A 25,189-nucleotide genomic window follows, 5' to 3' on the forward strand; every position below is an offset into this window, starting at 1 on the left:
TCGTCCCCTGGTACTCGGGTGCAACATTCCAGACGCTTTACTAACACTCTCCCGACTTGGAGAGTCAGTGCCTTTAACCTCCTGTTTGGCCCAGTTTGCAATTTCTGCGGAAGATGAACAGGAATAGGGAGAACCAATGAGAGACTAGCTGGAGGTGTCTGGACGGGCAAATTTAACTCTCATTTCCCACCAGGAAGAGGAATTAACCAAAGGCTCAGCATGTCGTGCCGGGACCAGATTAGGGCCTGAAGCCATCCTGCGGTGTTGTGGCCAGCTCACAAGAAAGCGAGTTGAAGAAAGGAGCTCAGGGGCACTGTAATTCACAAACCTGCAGACTTATAAATGACAGCTATCGTCCAAAAATATACTGAAGTAAGGTTGCCAAGAGGACTTGAAAGCGGGGAAGAATTGCAGGAAACCGATTTCAGGAGGTAGACTGGAATTGCATTGAAAGCATAGGAAAACAGGGAGAACGTCCACAATGATGCACTTCGCCAAAAAGGGCGTATGCGTTTTTTCCTGACATACGCCCTTTTTGGCCAACCAAGCAAGCTTGCAAAGGAAATTTGCACTACAATGAAGTCTCACTTCCCCCTGGTCAAAAGGGCCATCTGAGAAAAGTGTAAAATCCAGAAAGGCAGGACAGGCCATGGAGAACTTGGAGCCTTGTTATGCTGATGGGCGGGATGTAAATTGCCTACAGCCACTCGGGAGAAGTTTATGGTGTTTCCTGAAACATCTAAAAAACAAAGCAACAGAGCCTAGGGCACTTCCACTTATGGTCCTATAGCTTAGGGAAATTAAAATCAAAAAGACACAGCCACCCCACAGTTTGGGACAGCTCTGTTTACAAGAACCTCATTTACGGTATAAGTTTAATATCGCAGAAAGTGAAAAATGGATAAAGAAGTTGTGGTACTTATGTACAATGCAAAATCACTCAGCCATGAAATCTACGTCATCAGGCCCATAGCAGCATAATGAGTGGATTCAGGTATGATGATTCTAACTGAAATATGTCACACAGAAAAAGAAACATCATAAGATATCACTAATACACGGAATGTGAACTTGGCTACACATGAACTGAATTACAAAACAGAACAGTGTCTCAAGTTTAGAAAACCAACTTATGCTTCCTTAAGGGGGAAAGTGAGTTGGGGTGCTGCATAAAACCAGAGTTTGAAATTAGCACAGATACCATTCAATAAGCCAAATATGTAATAGACAAGACCTACCCCTTGCTCAACAAAATGGACTCAACAATGAGGTATCACCTCACACCTGATAGAATGGGCATCATGAGAAAATCTACAAACAAAAATGCTGGAAATGGTGTGGAGTAAAGGAACCCTCTTCCACTATTGTTGGGAATATAAATTGATACAGTCACTACGGAGAACAATATGGAGTTTCTTAAGAAACTAACAATAGAATTACCATATGATACAGCAATCCCAGTACTGGACATATACCCAGACAAAACCATAAATCAAAACGAGACATTCACCGCAATGTTCATTGCATCACTATTTACAATATCGAGGTAATGGAAGCAACCTAAATGCCCACAGACAGACGAATGCATAAAGCTGTGGTACATATATAAAATGGAATATTACTAAGCCATGAAAAGGAATGAAATTGGGTCATTTGTAGAGACGTCGATGGATCTAGAGACTGTCATACAGAGTGAAGTAAGTCAGAAAGAGAAAAACAAATCTTGTATATTCATGCATATATGTGGAACCTAGAAAAACTGTACAGATTAACCATTTTGCAAGGCATAAATAGAGCAACAGATGTAGACAACAAATGTATGGACAACAAGGGGGGAAAGCTGTTGGGGGGGTGGTGGTGGGAGGAGTTGAGAGACTGGGATTGGCATGTATACATTTATATGTATAAAATAGATAACCAATAAGAACCTGCTGTATAAAAATATAAAATAAAATTCAAAATTAAAAAGAAATAAAATTTAAAAAATAAAACAGAAAAAACAATTATTCCCTTCACATACATGTATTTATATGAATAAATTATTTCCATGCTTATATCTGTGAATACAAAAAAGAGGAATAAAATCTACCTTGAACCAAAAACGAAAAAGAGAAAAAAAACACAGAACCCACCAGTTCCACAGAGGAAAACCGTATCAGGGCACTTGCTCCAGTTGTAAACAATTCTGAAGTTGGCCAGTGGTGGGGAATCGTCTCCCATTCAGCCAGCAGCCCCCACGCAACAAGCGTCCTCATTGCAAAGCTGGGGCACCGTGCCGAGGCATCTGTGAGTAAACGTGAGCTGAGCCCCAGGCCAGTTGCTGCTGAACTATTCCCACCCGTCCCAGGTAAAACACCTGAATATATACAAGGACTTGAAAGCCTAGAGGAAGGGCCATAGAGCCACACGAGTGACAGCATGCCGGCCGACTTGGTGCCTGCAGGCCAGCCAGGATGGTCCTGGCCCTGGGTGCTCTTCTGGAAGATTTCCATTTCCCTGACTGAGATACCCGTCCTGTCCCTGCCCCCACTGCTTTTTTCCTTCCTCACCTCTGCCCAGGGAGAAATTCCAGCAGCAGGTATGGGTGACACATCCTCTTCTTTAGCAGGTGGCAGCCTGGCAACTGCTGCAGAAAGTCCAGCAGAGCCCCACTCACACTGGGCCACCCACAAAGCCGTGGCCTCTCACTCCCTCCCACCAGCCCAGCCCCGAGACTGCTGACAGGGCAGAGAAAATGGCGTCAGGCACGGCTGCAGGGGCTCTTGCTGCCTGGAGTGGTATTTATATTGATCTCAACCCAGGCACACCTGGGGAGGGCTGGCCCGCACGGTAAGGCTGCCCAGGTCAGCCAATCATCACCCCTCAGGGGCTCACAGTTGCAGAAAATGGAACTTGCTGAACCGGCCAGGTCCAAGGAACAGGTGTGGGCTCCTGAGAGTCAGGATAGACAAGGGGCTGCAGCTTTGGCTTGTTTTCTAATCATTTTATCTGGCCCATGAGTGGGAGACAACTTCAAGAAAACCCTCTCCTTATGAGAGGAACCCAGGAGTCAGGGAGAGGAGGGGTGGGTGGTGGTTGGAGACAGAGGCCTGGTGCCCCGGGTGCAGTGGAAGTCTCTGGAAGACCAGGTGGAGGGAGGCCGCACAGAGTGACGCCCAGGGTCACAGACCTGTCGCAGCTGCTGTTTGTTAGTTCAAGTCCTGCTCTGAGGTGCTCTGTGCCAGCTCTGAGCGACAGGTGAGCTGGGGGTGCTCTGCAATGAGGGCTATGTGCACGGTTCCTGTGTGCCCAGCCCTGCCATGGTACCTGCAAGGGTAGCTCTGTATCCTGGGAAGGGCCTGACCACGAGAGCCCCGTGGGCTGGGGTGGGGGTGGGGTACCTGCCCAGGTGAGCTCCATATTCTGGGATTGGTCTGACCACGAGAGCCCCATGGGCTGCTGGGGACCTGGTAAAGGATGTCAGGACAGTCAGTGAAGCCACCGAGGATATACCTCCAGTTGCTCCTAATTCCTACACCCTGCTGGTCATTCTACCAACCACCAGGACATGGTATTCTGTATTAGTCTTCAATGATGCCTTCTTTTGTATTCCATTAGTCCCAGAGTCACAAGAAATTTTGGCTTGTGAGTGACAGGACTCAACATACAACTAAAACAATACTTCCGGGCCGTCTTGCCCCAAAGGTGCAAAAATTCCCACACCATCTTTGGGGAAAGCTTAGCTAAAGACCTAAAAGTTCTACCTCTGGAAAAGGAAACCCTCCTTCAGTACGCAGACGACATTCTGATCGCCAGCCCTACTAAGGAGGCCTCTGAACTACCAAGCCAATAAAGGATAGAAGTTGTCCAAGAAAAAGCTCAAATATCACAGACTGCGGTGACCTGCCTGGGCTTCATTCTCACAGAAGGTCGGAGAAGCCCATCCCAGGAAAGGGAAGAAACCATTTGCAGCCTTACCCCTTTCTAAAACTAGAAGACAGCTTAGGGGTTCCTGGGGAGGCCAGGGTTTGCTGCTTCTGGATCCCTAACTACAGTCTACTAGCTGGGCCTCTATATGAAACACTGAAAGGAAAAGATGATGATCCTTTTGAATAGAATCCAGAAGTGGCCTTTCAAGAATGGAAAGAGCAGTCAATTCAGACCCTTGCCCTGGAACTCCCTAATTTAGCTAAACCCTTTGACCTTTACATTCCCGGTGAAAGGTGAATCGCCATTGGAGAATTAGTGCAAAAACTGGGACCACTTGAAATGGAACAATGCAAGAATGCCATCCAGGTAGGATAAACTACGGTCACCAAGGGGCTTGGCCCACTGCCGCATCTGGCCAAGATACTGGCGGTATCTAAAAACCTGGAAATCAGCAGCCCAAAAGGCCACCTCCTTCCTAAGGGAAAAGGACCCCACGTGGTGATCCTAACCACCAACGATGCCCTGAAGTTGCAGGGTTCGCTCCGTGGGCACACCGACCTCGAGTGAGGAGGCCCTCCAACTCCAACATCCAGAGAGATAACCGGGGGCAACAGGGCACCATGACGACTCGTGTGAACATCACTTGACCTGGAGTTTCTCTCATAAAACAATAAGAGTGTGTCCCAAAAGAGTAGACTACTGCTTGCAGGACTTACTGCACCCAGAGGGGAGCTAATAATCTTGGCGGGGGAACCGTATATCACACTGTCACCATAGAAAAGCCTACAGACACCGTGATGATGGTGGCCAATAAGACCGGCTGGACTCCTGTTTACTTCAAAAGGCTGTTGACTCAGTGGTCATCATGGTCCTTGATCACCACTGACCCTGGACTGTCTGGGAGTTGAGCGGGCAGGGCTCTGACACCTGGTGCTGTTTGTACGTTAATTCAGGGGCCTAATTGAAGAAAGCGCAGACTACTGGTCAGAGCATCTAGGCTGGCAGAAACGGTCAGCCTAAGGTGGCCGAACAAATGTGGGGCGGGGTGAAACCGGCCCCCACAGCGTCTCTGCACATCTCTTTCCTGGACCCTTAAAGGTCATTAGAATCTATAACACTTCCAATGCTGGTGCTCAGGTGGACGAGCAGGGAGGCAGGGGGCCTGGGGACAATCAACGTCACCTGGAGGCTGCTGGGGAGAAGCTCTGACCCTCGCCCCCGGGTATTAGGGCTCCCAACTCAGCACTCAGCAGTTACAGAAGAAGTGTCTGCACCCTCAGCACTCCAAGAATGAGGAACGGGACAAAAGGCAGAGGAGGGGTTTGTCCCCAGCAAAGCCCATTAAAAATCCCTGGGAGATAAAAATAGAATCTGGGCAATAAAGTCAAGTCTAACCTTTTTTATCCTTTGTGCTTTGTCTAATTTCACGTGCTCCTAGGGTCCCGCATGCAGAGGTTCCACACCCGGCACTTCAGACCAGATTTCCTAGTGCAGAATGGCTGGGTCGACACCTCAGCTCCTGGGGCCCAGTGCAGACTCCGCGATATAGAGCCTGAGCTGCAGCCAACCTGGCCCTCGAGAGCTCCGCCCCCTCCCTCCCACTGACTCTGACAGGATCTCTACACAGCAGCCCAGCCCACAGCCCACGGGGTAGTGCATGCTCTCACCTCTCCATTCTCTGATCAAAATATAAAGTTTCCTTTGCTTGTGAACCAAACTCAGTCTCGATCTGTTGGCCCCAATGACACTGGGCAGGGGGACACTTGTTGGGGTCCACTCTGGAGGATCAGTAACAGAAATTGAGACTATTGTAACCTCAATGAACAGATGTGTGAGCCAAACTGTAGTTAACATAGAACAGTGTATAAGGCTCGGGTAAAATAAGATGTTTCTAACACTTCCATTTGATATTTCCATCACTTTATTATAAGCAAGTTCAGTGAAAAGGTTTGTCTTATTTGTCAGGTCAATATTAGAGAAACGAAGTGATTTCTTTCCAAGGATGTACATCTAATAATCTTGGTTAAAGCTTCAATCTTGTTTTAAATGCTTTTCCATTGAAAATGATACCTCTCTTTCAGCTCCCCCATTTCTGAGAAGTATAAAATCTTATAATTTATTATTACCAAAGGGGAAAGGTGGGAGGAGGGATAAATTAACAGTTTGGGATTAACACATACACACTGCTATGTATAAAATAGATCATCAACAAGGAACTACTGTATAGCACAGGGAACTACACTCAACATTTTGCAATAACCTATAAGGGGAAATAATCTGAAAAAGAATAGATATTTTTATTGACATCATCTATCAATGACAGTTAAAGTGTAACCTAAGGGAAGCTGGTGGTGAGTGCTTCTGACCCTGAAGACTTCAATCATCTAAAGTTTGGACTCTGCCTACTTCCCAAGGCCCTTAATGAACATATGTGTAGCCGTAGCTTAAAAAATTGCCCAGTTTGGGTTTCGGGGAGACACTGATTTTGAAAAAGCCCTGGTGTTCTCCTTACATGAATGGGACTCTTCCTACTGCTAAAACATGTCTGTCACACCCAGAGGATGGTATACCGTCTGATCGGGAAGAGTTTGGAAAAGGCATCTCATCTCCTCATCTCCTGGTGCTCGGGTTCACCCCTCCAGCGTCTTTACTAACAGTCTCCCCACTTGGAGATGTCAGCACTGTCAACATCCTGTTGCGTACAGTTTGGAATTTGTCCAGAGGATGAAGCGGAAGGATGAGGAACAATGAGAGACAAGTCCTAGGTGTTCAGACAGGCACATGTCACTCTAATTTCCAATCAGGAAGACGAATTGACCAAAGGCTAGGGTTGCCCATGGAAACAGTATAGGGCTTGAGGAAATCCCGCTGCTTTGTGGCCAGTTCCCATAAACACAAGTTGAACAATGGAACTCAGGGGCAGTAAAATTCACAAAACTGCAGAGTTGAAAATATCCATCACTGAAAAATGTCTTGAGGAAAGTCAGAGAAAAGGACTTGTAAGCAAGGGAGAATGGCAGGAAAGGGATTTGAGGAGGTAGAAAGGACTCGCCATTAAGCACAAGAAAAGGAGCTGAACATTGCCAACATTGCAGTTGGCCAAAAAGGGTGTATGCGTTTTTTTCTGTATATATTCAAGAAAAGGGCATACACTTTTTTAGCCAACCAAACAGGTGGGCACTGGAAGTCAATACTACAAAAGATATCACTTCGCATCAGTCAGAAGAGCCATCCTCATAAAGCGTAAACAACAGAAATGCAGGACAGGGCAAGGAGAAGAGGGAGCCCTGTGAGACTTATAGTGGAAATGTATATTGCCAACGGCCATTCTGGAGAAGTGTATTGTGTTTACTAAAGCATCTAAAAAATGAGCTACAGAGCATAGGGCACTTGCACTCATGGGCGTATATCTTGAGAAAAACAAAAATCGAGAGGACACAGGCACCCCAATGTTTACCCCCTCTCTGTTTAAAAGATCCTCAACTAGGATATAACTTAAATGTCTCTGGAGGGAAAAAATGGGTAGAGATGTGGTACTTAGGTAGAGTGGAATATTATTCAGCCTGGAAATCAATGAAATATGGCCAGTTGTAACAACTCCGGAGGAGTTATGTATGATCTTTCTAAGTGACAGAATTCAAAAAGAAAAAGACACATATCATAAGATATCACTTAAAGGTGGAATCTAAAATGGCTACACATGAAATAAATTACAAAACAAAAACATAGTCAAATATGTAGAAAACACGCATAAGGCTGCTAAACGGGAAAGGTGGGGAGGGGTGAGGCATCACCCAGGAGGTTGAAATTAGCAAAGATACCATTCCAAATACCAAACTGATAATCAACAAGGCCTACACGGTAGCTAAAAGAACTGCACTCAGCACACTCAAGTCACCGGAAAAGAATATATACGACTGGTAAGAATCTGAAAAAGAATTTACTGATGTCTCTCTGTACGTGAATCAAGTGGATGTACAGCAGCAAGAAACAGAGCTTTGAAAATCAGCTGTAACCAATATAGTAATAAATTGAAAAAAATAAACGTCAGAGAGACAGAGAAAACCTCTTACAACTTTTCCTCAGGGCCGGTGATGCAACATGGATTGAACACATCTAGACCCACAGCAGGATGAGACATAAGGCTGGAAACTGTTTGCGCTAAGAGAAATGTGAGGTTGGGTGAGGAAATGCACACCCTTTAAAGTAATACTACCTGGTACCCATTCAATGGGTCCCAAATATGCAGGTTCAAGGGATCGTCCTACAGCTAAAACATGCATGGAAAACCCAGAGGACTGTACACCATGTGATCGGGAGATGTGTCTAAAATGCAGCTCATTTATCCTCTCCTGGTGCTCCTGTTCACCATTCCAGCCACGTTACTTAGAATCTCCCCACTTGGAGAATCAGCACATTTCAACTTCTGTTTCACACATTTTGCAAATTGTGAGGAGGATGAACGGGGAACCAATGAGAGAATAGTTGTAGGGGTTTGGACGGGCACATATCACTCTAATTTCCCATTAAGAATAAGAATTGAAAAAAGGCTCAGCCCGCCTCGCCCGAGCCAAAATAGGGCCTGAAGCAATCCTGCGGGTTTGAGGCCAGCTCACAAAAGAGCAACTTAAAAAATGGAGCTCAGGGTCACTGCAATTCACAAACCTGCAGAGTTATAAATGAAAACTAACGTCCAAAAATATGTTGAGGTAAGGCAAAGAAGAGGATCTGAATGCAAGACAGAATTGCAAGAAACAGATTTCAAGAGATAGATTGGACTCGTCTTTAAAGCACATGAAAAGCGGCAGAATTTCGACAATGATGCAGTTGGCCCAAAAGGGCGTATGCGTTTTTTCCTGATTATATCCAGGAAAAAACGCATACGCACTTTATGGGCAACGAAGCAAGCAAGCAATGCAAATGTGCACAACAAAGAAGTCTCATTTCCCACTGGTCAAAAGGGCCATCCTAAAAAATTGTAAAAACCAGAAATGCAGGACAGGCCATGGAGAACAGGGAGCCTTTATACGCTGATGGGCAGTGTGTGAACTGCCGAGAGCCACTCTGGAGAAGTGTATGGTGGTTCCTAAATCATCTAAAAAACAGAGCTACAGAGCATAGGACACTTCCAATCATGGGAGTATATCTAGGGAAATCTAAAAATTAACAAGACACAAGCACACCACAGTTTAGGGCTACTCTGTTTACAAGAACCTCAACTTCAGTATACCTTAAATATCCCAGGAAAGAGAACAATGGATAAAGAAGATGTGGTACTTATGTACAATGGAATATCTCTTCACCATGAAATCAATGTAATAAGGCTAGTAGAAGGATAAAGAGTGGATTTAGGTCCGATAATACTACTTGAAATAAGTCAAACAGAAAAAGAAACATATCATAAGATATCACTTATAGAGGGAGGGTAAATATGGCTGCACAAGAAATGAATTACAGAACAGAACAGTGTCTCACATTTAGAAAACACACTTATTTCAGCTTAAGGGGAAAGGAGAGGTGGGGTGATGCATAAAACCAGAGTTTGAAATTAGCACAGATACCGTTCAATAAACCAAATAGATATTAGACAAGATCTACACCTTGCTCAATGAACTGGCCTCAACACACCCTATACACCGCAGAGAAATATATCTGAGTAATAAGAATCTTAAAACCCATGTATTGATATATCTCCATAAGGGAATCAAGTGTGTGCAGAGTGGCACAAACACAGCAGTGAAAATGAGCTAAACCCCATTATAGAAATAAATTTTAAAAACAAAACGCAGAAACAATGAAAGAGAGAAAAATTCTTACAAAATTCGCTCAGGGGCTGTGATGCAACCTGGATTGACCACATATAAACCCACAGCTGGATAAGACATAAGGCTGGACACTTGGGGCTGAGAGGATTGATGAGCTTTGGTGAGCAACTGCCAAAAGTTTAATGCAATACTTCATGCTACTCATTCCAAGGGTCCCAACACTCCAGGTTGAAGGGAATCTTCCTACAGCTAAACCATGCTTGGGAAACCCAGCGACTGGTATACCATATGATCGGGAAAGGTTTCTAAAACGCACCTCATTTTTCCTCTCCTGGGGCTCCGGATCGACATTCCAGCCGCTTTACCAAAAATATCCCCACATGGAGAGTCAATGCCTTTAAGTTCTGGTATCGCACAGTCTGCAGTTAGTGCGGAGGATGAATGGGAATAGGGGGAACCAGTGAGAAACTAGCTGTAGCGGTTTCAATGGGCACATGTCACTCTAAATTCACATCAGTAAGAAGAATAAACCAAAGGCACAGCAAGGTGCCCCAGAAGAAGAATAGGGCCTGAAGGAATCCTGTGGTTATGAGGCAAGATCACAAAAATAAGAGCTGAAAAATGGAGCTAAGGGCCACTGCAATTCAAAAACCTGCAGAGTTATAAAGGCCAACTATTTTCAAAAAATATATTGAGGTAAGGCGATGAAGAGGCACTGAAAGCAAGGCAGAATTGCAGGAAAACGATTTCAGGAGGTAGACTGGAATTGCATTTAAAGCATAGGAAAAGAGGCAGAACGTCCACAATGATGCACTTGGCCAAAAAGGGCGTATGCGTATTTTCCTGAATTTATTCAGGAAAAAACGCATACGCCCTTTTTGGCCAACCAAGCAAGCTTGCAAAGGAAATCTGCACTACAATGAAGTCTCACTTCCCCCCGGTCAAAAGGGCCATCTGAAAAAAGTGTAAAATCCAGAAAGGCAGGACAGGCCATGGAGAACTGGGAGCCTTGTTATGCTGATGGGCGGGATGTGTATGGTGTTTCCTGAAACATCTAAAAAACAAAGCAACAGAGCCTAGGGCACTTCCACTTATGGTCCTATAGCTTAGGGAAATTAAAATCAAAAAGACACAGCCACCCCAAAATTTGGGACGCCTCTGTTTACAAGAACCTCGTTAACCGTACAAGTTCAATATCACAGAAAGTGAAAAATGGATAAAGAACTTGTGGTACTTACGTACAATGCAGTATCACTCAGCAATGAAATCTATGTCATCAGGCCCGCAGCAGCATAATGAGTGGATACAGGTACGATGATTCTAACTGAAATAAGACACACAGAAAAAGAAACATCATAAGATATCAGTAATACACGGAATGTAAACTTGGCTACACAGGAACTGAATTACAGAACAGAACAGGGTCTCAAATTTAGAAAACCAACTTATGCTTGCTTAAGGGGAAAGGTGAGTTGGGGTGCTGCATAAAACCATAGATTGAAATGAGCACAGATAAAGTTCCTTAAGCCAAATATGGAATAGACAAGAGCTACTCCTTGCTCAACGAAATGGACTCAACACCGCATATTAAAAGCCTAAGAATGTACCTGAATAGTAAGTATCTTAAAACCTATGGATTGCTATGTCTCCGAAAGAGAATCAAGCATGTGTACAGGGGCATAAACGCAGCAGTGATAGGATTGGAGAGGTTCGGTGGGCAAACAAATACCCTTAGAAGTCATATTGCATGGTACCCATTCCACGGGTTTCAACTACCCAGGTTTAAGGTATTCTTCCTTCAGCTAAAACATGCATGTGGAACCTAGAGTATGATCAACCATGTGATCGGGAGACGTGTTCAAATATGTCTCAGTTTTCGTACCCTGGTACTCGGGTGCAACATTCCAGACGCTTTACTAACACTCTCCCGACTTGGAGAGTCAGTCCCTTTAACCTCCTGTTTGGCCCAGTTTGCAATTTCTGCGGAAGATGAACAGGAATAGCGAGAACCAATGAGAGACTAGCTGGAGGTGTCTGGACGGGCAAATTTAACTCTCATTTCCCACCAGGAAGAGGAATTAACCAAAGGCTCAGCGTGCCGTGCCGGAATCAGATTAGGGCCTGAAGCCATCCTGCGGTGTTGCGGCCAGGTCACAAGAAAGCGAGTTGAAGAAAGGAGCTCAGGGGCACTGTAATTCACAAACCTGCAGAGTTATAAATGACAGCTATCGTCCAAAAATATACTGAAGTAAGGCTGCCAAGAGGACTTGAAAGCGGGGCAGAATTGCAGGAAACCGATTTCAGGAGGTAGACTGGAATTGCATTGAAAGCATAGGAAAAGAGGCAGAACGTCCACAATGATGCACTTGGCCAAAAAGGGCGTATGCGTTTTTTCCTGAATATATTCAGGAAAAAACGCATACGCCCTTTTTGGCCAACCAAGCAAGCTTGCAAAGGAAATCTGCACTACAATGAAGTCTCACTTCCTCCCGGTCAAAAGGGCCATCTGAAAAAAGTGTAAAATCCAGAAAGGCAGGACAGGCCATGGAGAACTGGGAGCCTTGTTATGCTGATGGGCGGGATGTAAATTGCCAACAGACACTCGGGAGAAGTGTATGGTGTTTCCTGAAACATCTAAAAAACAAAGCAACAGAGCCTAGGGCACTTCCACTTATGGTCCTATAGCTTAGGGAATTTAAAATCAAAAAGACACAGCCACCCCAAAGTTTGGGACGCCTCTGTTTACAAGAACCTCGTTTACAGTACAAGTTCAACATCGCAGAAAGTGAAAAATGGATAAAGAAGTTGTGGTATTTACTTACAAAGCAATATCACTCAGCAATGAAATCTATGTCATCAGGCCCTTAGCAGCACAATGAGTGGATTCAGGTATGATGATTCTAACTGAAATAAGTCACACAGAAAAAGAAACATCATAAGATATCAGTAATACACGGAATGTAAACTTGGCTACACAGGAACTGAATTACAGAACAGAACAGGGTCTCAAATTTAGAAAACCAACTTATGCTTGCTTAAGGGGAAAGGTGAGTTGGGGTGCTGCATAAAACCAGAGATTGAAATGAGCACAGATAAAGTTCCTTAAGCCAAATATGGAATAGACAAGAGCTACTCCTTGCTCAACGAAATGGACTCAACACAGCATATTAAACGCCTAAGAATGTACCTGACTAGTAAGTATCTTAAAACCTATGGATTGCTATGTCTCCGAAAGAGAATCAAGCATGTGTACAGGGGCATAAACGCAGCAGTGATAGGATTGGAGAGGTTCGGTGAGCAAATGAAGACCCTTTGAAGTCATATTGCATGGTACCCATTCCACGGGTTTCAACTACCCAGGTTTAAGGTATTCTTCCTTCAGGTAAAACATGCATATGGAACCTAGAGTATGATCAACCATGTGATCGGGAGACGTGTTCAAATATGTCTCAGTTTTCGTACCCTGGTACTCGGGTGCAACATTCCAGACGCTTTACTAACACCCTCCCGACTTGGAGAGTCAGTCCCTTTAACCTCCTGTTTGGCCCAGTTTGCAATTTCTGCGGAAGATGAACAGGAATAGCGAGAACCAATGAGAGACTAGCTGGAGGTGTCTGGACGGGCAAATTTAACTCTCATTTCCCACCAGGAAGAGGAATTAACCAAAGGCTCAGCGTGCCGTGCCGGAACCAGATTAGGGCCTGAAGCCATCCTGCGGTGTTGCGGCCAGCTCAAAAGAAAGCGAGTTGAAGAAAGGAGCTCAGGGGCACTGTAATTCACAAACCTGCAGAGTTATAAATGACAGCTATCGTCCAAAAATATACTGAAGTAAGGCTGCCAAGAGGACTTGAAAGCGGGGCAGAATTGCAGGAAACCGATTTCAGGAGGTAGACTGGAATTGCAGTGAAAGCATAGGAAAAGAGGCAGAACGTCCACAATGATGCACTTGGCCAAAAAGGGCGTATGCGTTTTTTCCTGAATATATTCAGGAAAAAACGCATACGCCCTTTTTGGCCAACCAAGCAAGCTTGCAAAGGAAATCTGCACTACAATGAAGTCTCACTTCCCCCCGGTCAAAAGGGCCATCTGAAAAAAGTGTAAAATCCAGAAAGGCAGGACAGGCCATGGAGAACTGGGAGCCTTGTTATGCTGATGGGCGGGATGTGTATGGTGTTTCCTGAAACATCTAAAAAACAAAGCAACAGAGCCTAGGGCACTTCCACTTATGGTCCTATAGCTTAGGGAAATTAAAATCAAAAAGACACAGCCACCCCAAAATTTGGGACGCCTCTGTTTACAAGAACCTCGTTAACCGTACAAGTTCAATATCACAGAAAGTGAAAAATGGATAAAGAACTTGTGGTACTTACGTACAATGCAGTATCACTCAGCAATGAAATCTATGTCATCAGGCCCGCAGCAGCATAATGAGTGGATACAGGTACGATGATTCTAACTGAAATAAGACACACAGAAAAAGAAACATCATAAGATATCAGTAATACACGGAATGTAAACTTGGCTACACAGGAACTGAATTACAGAACAGAACAGGGTCTCAAATTTAGAAAACCAACTTATGCTTGCTTAAGGGGAAAGGTGAGTTGGGGTGCTGCATAAAACCATAGATTGAAATGAGCACAGATAAAGTTCCTTAAGCCAAATATGGAATAGACAAGAGCTGCTCCTTGCTCAACGAAATGGACTCAACACCGCATATTAAAAGCCTAAGAATGTACCTGACTAGTAAGTATCTTAAAACCTATGGATTGCTATGTCTCCGAAAGAGAATCAAGCATGTGTACAGGGGCATAAACGCAGCAGTGATAGGATTGGAGAGGTTCGGTGAGCAAACAAATACCCTTAGAAGTCATATTGCATGGTACCCATTCCACGGGTTTCAACTACCCAGGTTTAAGGTATTCTTCCTTCAGCTAAAACATGCATGTGGAACCTAGAGTATGATCAACCATGTGATCGGGAGACGTGTTCAAATATGTCTCAGTTTTCGTACCCTGGTACTCGGGTGCAATATTCCAGACGCTTTACTAACACCCTCCCGACTTGGAGAGTCAGTCCCTTTAACCTCCTGTTTGGCCCAGTTTGCAATTTCTGCGGAAGATGAACAGGAATAGCGAGAACCAATGAGAGACTAGCTGGAGGTGTCTGGACGGGCAAATTTAACTCTCATTTCCCACCAGGAAGAGGAATTAACCAAAGGCTCAGCGTGCCGTGCCGGAACCAGATTAGGGCCTGAAGCCATCCTGCGGTGTTGCGGCCAGCTCAAAAGAAAGCGAGTTGAAGAAAGGAGCTCAGGGGCACTGTAATTCACAAACCTGCAGAGTTATAAATGACAGCTATCGTCCAAAAATATACTGAAGTAAGGCTGCCAAGAGGACTTGAAAGCGGGGCAGAATTGCAGGAAACCGATTTCAGGAGGTAGACTGGAATTGCATTGAAAGCATAGGAAAAGAGGCAGAACGTCCACAATGATGCACTTGGCCAAAAAGGGTGTATGCGTTTTTTCCTGAATATATTCAGGAAAAAACGCATACGCCCTTTTTGGCCAACCAAGCAAGCTTGCAAAGGAAATCTGCACTACAATGAAGTCTCACTTCCCCCCGGTCAAAAGGGCCATCTGAAAAAAGTGTAAAATCCAGAAAGGCAGGACAGGCCATGGAGAACTGGGAGCCTTGTTATGCTGATGGGCGGGATGTAAATTGCCAACAGACACTCGGGAGAAGTGTATGGTGTTTCCTGAAACATCTAAAAAACAAAGCAACAGAGCCTAGGGCACTTCCACTTATGGTCCTATAGCTTAGGGAAATTAAAATCAAAAAGACACAGCCACCCCAAAGTTTGGGACGCCTCTGTTTACAAGAACCTCGTTTACAGTACAAGTTCAACATCGCAGAAAGTGAAAAATGGATAAAGAAGTTGTGGTATTTACTTACAAAGCAATATCACTCAGCAATGAAATCTATGTCATCAGGCCCTTAGCAGCACAATGAGTGGATTCAGGTATGATGATTCTAACTGAAATAAGTCACACAGAAAAAGAAACATCATAAGATATCAGTAATACACGGAATGTAAACTTGGCTACACAGGAACTGAATTACAGAACAGAACAGGGTCTCAAATTTAGAAAACCAACTTATGCTTGCTTAAGGGGAAAGGTGAGTTGGGGTGCTGCATAAAACCAGAGATTGAAATGAGCACAGATAAAGTTCCTTAAGCCAAATATGGAATAGACAAGAGCTACTCCTTGCTCAACGAAATGGACTCAACACCGCATATTAAATGCCTAAGAATGTACCTGACTAGTAAGTATCTTAAAACCTATGGATTGCTATGTCTCCGAAAGAGAATCAAGCATGTGTACAGGGGCATAAACGCAGCAGTGATAGGATTGGAGAGGTTCGGTGAGCAAATGAAGACCCTCTGAAGTCATATTGCATGGTACCCATTCCACGGGTTTCAACTACCCAGGTTTAAGGTATTCTTCCTTCAGCTAAAACATGCATGTGGAACCTAGAGTATGATCAACCATGTGATTGGGAGACGTGTTCAAATATGTCTCAGTTTTCGTACCCTGGTACTCGGGTGCAACATTCCAGACGCTTTACTAACACCCTCCCGACTTGGAGAGTCAGTCCCTTTAACCTCCTGTTTGGCCCAGTTTACAATTTCTGCGGAAGATGAACAGGAATAGCGAGAACCAATGAGAGACTAGCTGGAGGTGTCTGGACGGGCAAATTTAACTCTCATTTCCCACCAGGAAGAGGAATTAACCAAAGGCTCAGCGTGCCGTGCCGGAACCAGATTAGGGCCTGAAGCCATCCTGCGGTGTTGCGGCCAGCTCAAAAGAAAGCGAGTTGAAGAAAGGAGCTCAGGGGCACTGTAATTCACAAACCTGCAGAGTTATAAATGACAGCTATCGTCCAAAAATATACTGAAGTAAGGCTGCCAAGAGGACTTGAAAGCGGGGCAGAATTGCAGGAAACCGATTTCAGGAGGTAGACTGGAATTGCATTGAAAGCATAGGAAAAGAGGCAGAACGTCCACAATGATGCACTTGGCCAAAAAGGGCGTATGCGTTTTTTCCTGAATATATTCAGGAAAAAACGCATACGCCCTTTTTGGCCAACCAAGCAAGCTTGCAAAGGAAATCTGCACTACAATGAAGTCTCACTTCCCCCCGGTCAAAAGGGCCATCTGAAAAAAGTGTAAAATCCAGAAAGACAGGACAGGCCATGGAGAACTGGGAGCCTTGTTATGCTGATGGGCGGGATGTAAATTGCCAACAGACACTCGGGAGAAGTGTATGGTGTTTCCTGAAACATCTAAAAAACAAAGCAACAGAGCCTAGGGCACTTCCACTTATGGTCCTATAGCTTAGGGAAATTAAAATCAAAAAGACACAGCCACCCCAAAGTTTGGGACACCTCTGTTTACAAGAACCTCGTTTACAGTACAAGTTCAACATCGCAGAAAGTGAAAAATGGATAAAGAAGTTGTGATATTTACTTACAAAGCAATATCACTCAGCAATGAAATCTATGTCATCAGGCCCTTAGCAGCACAATGAGTGGATTCAGGTATGATGATTCTAACTGAAATAAGTCACACAGAAAAAGAAACATCATAAGATATCAGTAATACACGGAATGTAAACTTGGCTACACAGGAACTGAATTACAGAACAGAACAGGGTCTCAAATTTAGAAAACCAACTTATGCTTGCTTAAGGGGAAAGGTGAGTTGGGGTGCTGCATAAAACCAGAGATTGAAATGAGCACAGATAAAGTTCCTTAAGCCAAATATGGAATAGACAAGAGCTACCTCTTGCTCAACGAAATGGACTCAACACCGCATATTAAATGCCTAAGAATGTACCTGACTAGTAAGTATCTTAAAACCTATGGATTGCTATGTCTCCGAAAGAGAATCAAGCATGTGTACAGGGGCATAAACGCAGCAGTGATAGGATTGGAGAGGTTCGGTGAGCAAATGAAGACCCTTTGAAGTCATATTGCATGGTACCCATTCCACGGGTTTCAACTACCCAGGTTTAAGGTATTCTTCCTTCAGCTAAAACATGCATGTGGAACCTAGAGTATGATCAACCATGTGATCGGGAGACGTCTTCAAATATGTCTCAGTTTTCGTACCCTGGTACTCGGGTGCAACATTCCAGACGCTTTACTAACACCCTCCCGACTTGCAGAGTCAGTCCCTTTAACCTCCTGTTTGGCCCAGTTTGCAATTTCTACGGAAGATGAACAGGAATAGCGAGAACCAATGAGAGACTAGCTGGAGGTGTCTGGACGGGCAAATTTAACTCTCATTTCCCACCAGGAAGAGGAATTAACCAAAGGCTCAGCGTGCCGTGCCGGAACCAGATTAGGGCCTGAAGCCATCCTGCGGTGTTGCGGCCAGCTCAAAAGAAAGCGAGTTGAAGAAAGGAGCTCAGGGGCACTGTAATTCACAAACCTGCAGAGTTATAAATGACAGCTATCGTCCAAAAATATACTGAAGTAAGGCTGCCAAGAGGACTTGAAAGCGGGGCAGAATTGCAGGAAACCGATTTCAGGAGGCAGACTGGAATTGCATTGAAAGCATAGGAAAAGAGGCAGAACGTCCACCATGATGCACTTGGCCAAAAAGGGCGTATGCGTTTTTTCCTGAATATATTCAGGAAAAAACGCATACGCCCTTTTTGGCCAACCAAGCAAGCTTGCAAAGGAAATCTGCACTACAATGAAGTCTCACTTCCCCCCGGTCAAAAGGGCCATCTGAAAAAAGTGTAAAATCCAGAAAGGCAGGACAGGCCATGGAGAACTGGGAGCCTTGTTATGCTGATGGGCGGGATGTAAATTGCCAACAGACACTCGGGAGAAGTGTATGGTGTTTCCTGAAACATCTAAAAAACAAAGCAACAGAGCCTAGGGCACTTCCACTTATGGTCCTATAGCTTAGGGAAATTAAAATCAAAAAGACACAGCCACCCCAAAGTTTGGGACGCCTCTGTTTACAAGAACCTCGTTTACAGTACAAGTTCAACATCGCAGAAAGTGAAAAATGGATAAAGAAGTTGTGGTATTTACTTACAAAGCAATATCACTCAGCAATGAAATCTATGTCATCAGGCCCTTAGCAGCACAATGAGTGGATTCAGGTATGATGATTCTAACTGAAATAAGTCACACAGAAAAAGAAACATCATAAGATATCAGTAATACACGGAATGTAAACTTGGCTACACAGGAACTGAATTACAGAACAGAACAGGGTCTCAAATTTAGAAAACCAACTTATGCTTGCTTAAGGGTAAAGGTGAGTTGGGGTGCTGCATAAAACCAGAGATTGAAATGAGCACAGATAAAGTTCCTTAAGCCAAATATGGAATAGACAAGAGCTACTCCTTGCTCAACGAAATGGACTCAACACCGCATATTAAATGCCTAAGAATGTACCTGACTAGTAAGTATCTTAAAACCTATGGATTGCTATGTCTCCGAAAGAGAATCAAGCATGTGTACAGGGGCATAAACGCAGCAGTGATAGGATTGGAGAGGTTCGGTGAGCAAATGAAGACCCTTTGAAGTCATATTGCATGGTACCCATTCCACGGGTTTCAACTACCCAGGTTTAAGGTATTCTTCCTTCAGCTAAAACATGCATGTGGAACCTAGAGTATGATCAACCATGTGATTGGGAGACGTGTTCAAATATGTCTCAGTTTTCGTACCCTGGTACTCGGGTGCAACATTCCAGACGCTTTACTAACACCCTCCCGACTTGGAGAGTCAGTCCCTTTAACCTCCTGTTTGGCCCAGTTTGCAATTTCTGCGGAAGATGAACAGGAATAGCGAGAACCAATGAGAGACTAGCTGGAGGTGTCTGGACGGGCAAATTTAACTCTCATTTCCCACCAGGAAGAGGAATTAACCAAAGGCTCAGCGTGCCGTGCCGGAACCAGATTAGGGCCTGAAGCCATCCTGCGGTGTTGCGGCCAGCTCAAAAGAAAGCGAGTTGAAGAAAGGAGCTCAGGGGCACTGTAATTCACAAACCTGCAGAGTTATAAATGACAGCTATCGTCCAAAAATATACTGAAGTAAGGCTGCCAAGAGGACTTGAAAGCGGGGCAGAATTGCAGGAAACCGATTTCAGGAGGTAGACTGGAATTGCATTGAAAGCATAGGAAAAGAGGCAGAACGTCCACAATGATGCACTTGGCCAAAAAGGGCGTATGCGTTTTTTCCTGAATATATTCAGGAAAAAACGCATACGCCCTTTTTGGCCAACCAAGCAAGCTTGCAAAGGAAATCTGCACTACAATGAAGTCTCACTTCCCCCCGGTCAAAAGGGCCATCTGAAAAAAGTGTAAAATCCAGAAAGGCAGGACAGGCCATGGAGAACTGGGAGCCTTGTTATGCTGATGGGCGGGATGTAAATTGCCAACAGACACTCGGGAGAAGTGTATGGTGTTTCCTGAAACATCTAAAAAACAAAGCAACAGAGCCTAGGGCACTTCCACTTATGGTCCTATAGCTTAGGGAAATTAAAATCAAAAAGACACAGCCACCCCAAAGTTTGGGACGCCTCTGTTTACAAGAACCTCGTTTACAGTACAAGTTCAACATCGCAGAAAGTGAAAAATGGATAAAGAAGTTGTGGTATTTACTTACAAAGCAATATCACTCAGCAATGAAATCTATGTCATCAGGCCCTTAGCAGCACAATGAGTGGATTCAGGTATGATGATTCTAACTGAAATAAGTCACACAGAAAAAGAAACATCATAAGATATCAGTAATACACGGAATGTAAACTTGGCTACACAGGAACTGAATTACAGGACAGAACAGGGTCTCAAATTTAGAAAACCAACTTATGCTTTCTTAAGGGGAAAGGTGAGTTGGGGTGCTGCATAAAACCAGAGATTGAAATGAGCACAGATAAAGTTCCTTAAGCCAAATATGGAATAGACAAGAGCTACCTCTTGCTCAACGAAATGGACTCAACACCGCATATTAAATGCCTAAGAATGTACCTGATTAGTAAGTATCTTAAAACCTATGGATTGCTATGTCTCCGAAAGAGAATCAAGCATGTGTACAGGGGCATAAACGCAGCAGTGATAGGATTGGAGAGGTTCGGTGAGCAAATGAAGACCCTTTGAAGTCATATTGCATGGTACCCATTCCACGGGTTTCAACTACCCAGGTTTAAGGTATTCTTCCTTCAGCTAAAACATGCATGTGGAACCTAGAGTATGATCAACCATGTGATCGGGAGACGTGTTCAAATATGTCTCAGTTTTCGTACCCTGGTACTCGGGTGCAACATTCCAGACGCTTTACTAACACCCTCCCGACTTGGAGAGTCAGTCCCTTTAACCTCCTGTTTGGCCCAGTTTGCAATTTCTGCGGAAGATGAACAGGAATAGTGAGAACCAATGAGAGACTAGCTGGAGGTGTCTGGACGGGCAAATTTAACTCTCATTTCCCACCAGGAAGAGGAATTAACCAAAGGCTCAGCGTGCCGTGCCGGAACCAGATTAGGGCCTGAAGCCATCCTGCGGTGTTGCGGCCAGCTCAAAAGAAAGCGAGTTGAAGAAAGGAGCTCAGGGGCACTGTAATTCACAAACCTGCAGAGTTATAAATGACAGCTATCGTCCAAAAATATACTGAAGTAAGGCTGCCAAGAGGACTTGAAAGCGGGGCAGAATTGCAGGAAACCGATTTCAGGAGGTAGACTGGAATTGCATTGAAAGCATAGGAAAAGAGGCAGAACGTCCACAATGATGCACTTGGCCAAAAAGGGCGTATGCGTTTTTTCCTGAATATATTCAGGAAAAAACGCATACGCCCTTTTTGGCCAACCAAGCAAGCTTGCAAAGGAAATCTGCACTACAATGAAGTCTCACTTCCCCCCGGTCAAAAGGGCCATCTGAAAAAAGTGTAAAATCCAGAAAGGCAGGACAGGCCATGGAGAACTGGGAGCCTTGTTATGCTGATGGGCGGGATGTAAATTGCCAACAGACACTCGGGAGAAGTGTATGGTGTTTCCTGAAACATCTAAAAAACAAAGCAACAGAGCCTAGGGCACTTCCACTTATGGTCCTATAGCTTAGGGAAATTAAAATCAAAAAGACACAGCCACCCCAAAGTTTGGGACGCCTCTGTTTACAAGAACCTCATTTACAGTACAAGTTCAACATCGCAGAAAGTGAAAAATGGATAAAGAAGTTGTGGTATTTACTTACAAAGCAATATCACTCAGCAATGAAATCTATGTCATCAGGCCCTTAGCAGCACAATGAGTGGATTCAGGTATGATGATTCTAACTGAAATAAGTCACACAGAAAAAGAAACATCATAAGATATCAGTAATACACGGAATGTAAACTTGGCTACACAGGAACTGAATTACAGAACAGAACAGGGTCTCAAATTTAGAAAACCAACTTATGCTTGCTTAAGGGGAAAGGTGAGTTGGGGTGCTGCATAAAACCAGAGATTGAAATGAGCACAGATAAAGTTCCTTAAGCCAAATATGGAATAGACAAGAGCTACTCCTTGCTCAACGAAATGGACTCAACACCGCATATTAAATGCCTAAGAATGTACCTGACTAGTAAGTATCTTAAAACCTATGGATTGCTATGTCTCCGAAAGAGAATCAAGCATGTGTACAGGGGCATAAACGCAGCAGTGATAGGAATGGAGAGGTACGGTGAGCAAATGAAGACCCTTTGAAGTCATATTGCATGGTACCCATTCCACGGGTTTCAACTACCCAGGTTTAAGGTATTCTTCCTTCAGCTAAAACATGCATGTGGAACCTAGAGTATGATCAACCATGTGATCGGGAGACGTGTTCAAATATGTCTCAGTTTTCGTACCCTGGTACTCGGGTGCAACATTCCAGACGCTTTACTAACACCCTCCCGACTTGCAGAGTCAGTCCCTTTAACCTCCTGTTTGGCCCAGTTTGCAATTTCTGCGGAAGATGAACAGGAATAGCGAGAACCAATGAGAGACTAGCTGGAGGTGTCTGGACGGGCAAATTTAACTCTCATTTCCCACCAGGAAGAGGAATTAACCAAAGGCTCAGCGTGCCGTGCCGGAACCAGATTAGGGCCTGAAGCCATCCTGCGGTGTTGCGGCCAGCTCAAAAGAAAGCGAGTTGAAGAAAGGAGCTCAGGGGCACTGTAATTCACAAACCTGCAGAGTTATAAATGACAGCTATCGTCCAAAAATATACTGAAGTAAGGCTGCCAAGAGGAGTTGAAAGCGGGGCAGAATTGCAGGAAACCGATTTCAGGAGGCAGACTGGAATTGCATTGAAAGCATAGGAAAAGAGGCAGAACGTCCACAATGATGCACTTGGCCAAAAAGGGCGTATGCGTTTTTTCCTGAATATATTCAGGAAAAAACGCATACGCCCTTTTTGGCCAACCAAGCAAGCTTGCAAAGGAAATCTGCACTACAATGAAGTCTCACTTCCCCCCGGTCAAAAGGGCCATCTGAAAAAAGTGTAAAATCCAGAAAGGCAGGACAGGCCATGGAGAACTGGGAGCCTTGTTATGCTGATGGGCGGGATGTAAATTGCCAACAGACACTCGGGAGAAGTGTATGGTGTTTCCTGAAACATCTAAAAAACAAAGCAACAGAGCCTAGGGCACTTCCACTTATGGTCCTATAGCTTAGGGAAATTAAAATCAAAAAGACACAGCCACCCCAAAGTTTGGGACGCCTCTGTTTACAAGAACCTCGTGTACAGTACAAGTTCAACATCGCAGAAAGTGAAAAATGGATAAAGAAGTTGTGGTATTTACTTACAAAGCAATATCACTCAGCAATGAAATCTATGTCATCAGGCCCTTAGCAGCACAATGAGTGGATTCAGGTATGATGATTCTAACTGAAATAAGTCACACAGAAAAAGAAACATCATAAGATATCAGTAATACACGGAATGTAAACTTGGCTACACAGGAACTGAATTACAGAACAGAACAGGGTCTCAAATTTAGAAAACCAACTTATGCTTGCTTAAGGGGAAAGGTGAGTTGGGGTGCTGCATAAAACCAGAGATTGAAATGAGCACAGATAAAGTTCCTTAAGCCAAATATGGAATAGACAAGAGCTACTCCTTGCTCAACGAAATGGACTCAACACCGCATATTAAATGCCTAAGAATGTACCTGACTAGTAAGTATCTTAAAACCTATGGATTGCTATGTCTCCGAAAGAGAATCAAGCATGTGTACAGGGGCATAAACGCAGCAGTGATAGGATTGGAGAGGTTCGGTGAGCAAATGAAGACCCTTTGAAGTCATATTGCATGGTACCCATTCCACGGGTTTCAACTACCCAGGTTTAAGGTATTCTTCCTTCAGCTAAAACATGCATGTGGAACCTAGAGTATGATCAACCATGTGATCGGGAGACGTGTTCAAATATGTCTCAGTTTTCGTACCCTGGTACTCGGGTGCAACATTCCAGACGCTTTACTAACACCCTCCCGACTTGGAGAGTCAGTCCCTTTAACCTCCTGTTTGGCCCAGTTTGCAATTTCTGCGGAAGATGAACAGGAATAGCGAGAACCAATGAGAGACTAGCTGGAGGTGTCTGGACGGGCAAATTTAACTCTCATTTCCCACCAGGAAGAGGAATTAACCAAAGGCTCAGCGTGCCGTGCCGGAACCAGATTAGGGCCTGAAGCCATCCTGCGGTGTTGCGGCCAGCTCAAAAGAAAGCGAGTTGAAGAAAGGAGCTCAGGGGCACTGTAATTCACAAACCTGCAGAGTTATAAATGACAGCTATCGTCCAAAAATATACTGAAGTAAGGCTGCCAAGAGGACTTGAAAGCGGGGCAGAATTGCAGGAAACCGATTTCAGGAGGCAGACTGGAATTGCATTGAAAGCATAGGAAAAGAGGCAGAACGTCCACAATGATGCACTTGGCCAAAAAGGGCGTATGCATTTTTTCCTGAATATATTCAGGAAAAAACGCATACGCCCTTTTTGGCAAACCAAGCAAGCTTGCAAAGGAAATCTGCACTACAATGAAGTCTCACTTCCCCCCGGTCAAAAGGGCCATCTGAAAAAAGTGTAAAATCCAGAAAGGCAGGACAGGCCATGGAGAACTGGGAGCCTTGTTATGCTGATGGGCGGGATGTAAATTGCCAACAGACACTCGGGAGAAGTGTATGGTGTTTCCTGAAACATCTAAAAAACAAAGCAACAGAGCCTAGGGCACTTCCACTTATGGTCCTATAGCTTAGGGAAATTAAAATCAAAAAGACACAGCCACCCCAAAGTTTGGGACGCCTCTGTTTACAAGAACCTCGTGTACAGTACAAGTTCAACATCGCAGAAAGTGAAAAATGGATAAAGAAGTTGTGGTATTTACTTACAAAGCAATATCACTCAGCAATGAAATCTATGTCATCAGGCCCTTAGCAGCACAATGAGTGGATTCAGGTATGATGATTCTA

At 44.4% G+C, this 25,189-nt stretch overlaps 1 long non-coding RNA gene across 1 annotated transcript in view; it reads right to left on the reverse strand.

The window, feature by feature from the left end:
• Positions 1-957: 957 nt before the first annotated feature.
• Positions 958-25,189, reverse strand: part of LOC137217992 (uncharacterized) — a 236,717-nt gene continuing 212,485 nt past the window's right edge. The window contains exon 4 of the long non-coding RNA XR_010940356.1: positions 958-1,009. This is a non-coding gene — a long non-coding RNA (uncharacterized lncRNA). The remainder of the gene's footprint in view (positions 1,010-25,189) is intronic.

Source organism: Pseudorca crassidens, unplaced genomic scaffold (genome assembly GCF_039906515.1).
Source record: "Pseudorca crassidens isolate mPseCra1 unplaced genomic scaffold, mPseCra1.hap1 Scaffold_125, whole genome shotgun sequence".
Taxonomy (NCBI): domain Eukaryota; kingdom Metazoa; phylum Chordata; class Mammalia; order Artiodactyla; family Delphinidae; genus Pseudorca; species Pseudorca crassidens.